The sequence below is a fragment of the Malurus melanocephalus genome, unplaced genomic scaffold, assembly GCF_030028575.1.
Source record: "Malurus melanocephalus ecotype Western Australia unplaced genomic scaffold, MMel_1.1 scaffold_453, whole genome shotgun sequence".
Taxonomy (NCBI): Eukaryota; Metazoa; Chordata; class Aves; order Passeriformes; family Maluridae; genus Malurus; species Malurus melanocephalus.
In genome coordinates, this window is record NW_026623685.1 from 352,691 (window position 1) to 354,250 (window position 1,560).

At 60.4% G+C, this 1,560-nt stretch overlaps 1 protein-coding gene across 2 annotated transcripts in view; it reads right to left on the minus strand.

The window, feature by feature from the left end:
- MAFG (MAF bZIP transcription factor G) overlaps positions 1–1,552 on the minus strand; it is a 6,468-nt gene extending 4,916 nt beyond the window's left edge. The window contains exon 1 of one of the 2 annotated variants that reach the window (XM_057380447.1): positions 1,507–1,552. The gene's annotated coding sequence lies outside the window, so the exon portion shown is untranslated. The other variant, XM_057380449.1, reaches the window with a different exon arrangement.
- Between the last annotated feature and the right edge of the window lie 8 nt (positions 1,553–1,560).

The following is a 1,560-nucleotide window of genomic DNA, read 5'->3' on the forward strand; positions in this document are numbered from 1 at the left end:
AATTTCCAGCTGCGTGGCAAGCACACAGGCTGTGTTCATTCCAGCAGACCCAAAATGAAACCAAGAGGGTATGCACATGCTGCATCGAGCTGGGCACTGGGAAGAGTGCTCTGCAGCAGGATAGGGCATGGCACTGGCACAGGCTCAGCTGCTCATTCCTCTCCAACACAAAAACCTCTCAGGCAGGAGCCATCAGAACTGCTACAGGACTGTCCCCAAAAACACCTGGTGATACCATCTCTCCAAGGTGCAGCAACGCACAAGGCAGTCAATAGAATGGGAAGAACAACGCAAGGAATTGTCGCTGTTTCTTGGGTCCTGTTTTAACCAGGCTGTTTGGCAGCTCAAAGAGGACACCCAGAGAACTGGCGACCTCTCAGAGACCAAACTTYGCCTTACTCCACAGACTGCTGATGGCTCAGCTTTTGATAGCTTCCCGAAGAAAGATCACACTGAAAAGTGCCAAACACTATGGCTGCGATGAAGAAACTGCAGCCTCGACAACATTTCCCCAGCGCTCCAAAGGGCTGAACTCAGCACAAGCACAGCCAATTCTCCCCTCAGCTCAGCAGCAGCACACGGGAGCTGACAGCACAGATTCACCACTGCTGGGCCGTTCTGCACAGTTGGATGCAGAGCCCCGCCACGAGCCCGGTGTAAACACGCTGATGTCACCGCTCCAGGCTGGCGGAGCCAGAGCTCAGCTCTCCCTTCACAGGCTCTGCAGCACCACAGAGTGTGGAGTGTGCTCTGCTGGCAGTGCTCAGGCACACCACAGGAGACCACTCCCAGTGTGCATTCCAGACTCTGTTTATTCTGCTAATTTCTGGCAAATTAGCTCACACAGTCTCAYCCAGTGACTCCCCAAATTACCTGTGTAGTCAAGACAGTGCTTCTCCTGTGTTCCCCACCCTGGTGGTCCCTTGGTGAGATCATCCAACCCTGAGCACTTCCACAGCGTTTTCTCCCTCAAGGAATCTGCCCACCCAGCCGGCTTTAACTTTCCTCACACTGCTAAAGGCGAGGGGCAGCTCTGAGACCCCTTCCCATCCTTGGCAGCGCTCTCCTCCAACCACACAGCTCAAACCSCACAAATCCCGGAGAACCAGAGCCATCCCCAGCTCTGAACACCGTGACCGACCCGTGCACAACTCGGGTGCTGCGGGCAATGGCAGCGCCCCGGGAACAGGAACCCAGCCCGTGGGGACACTGAGGCGCCGGAGACACGGGAGCGGGGCTGCTCAGGGAACGGGGAGAGATTCCCCGCTGGCTCCGCACCCATCCCTGCCCTGCTCGGGAGGGCGATCCCAGACACGGAGAGCACTCGCAGCGCGGGGCGGCCCTGCCCCGGGACAGCCGGAGCGCCCCGAGGTGCGGCAGGGCTGACAAGGGCAGGCTGGGGCTGAGGAGAGGCGGTGTGCAGCACGATCGGGGCAGCCGGTCACCGCGGCAGGGAGGAGCCCCGGCAGAGGCGGCGGGGCCGGGAGCAGGCCCGGAGCAGCGCACCTGTTGCTGGCGGCCGAGCGGGGCCCGGACACAGCGGGGCACGGCGGGCCGGGG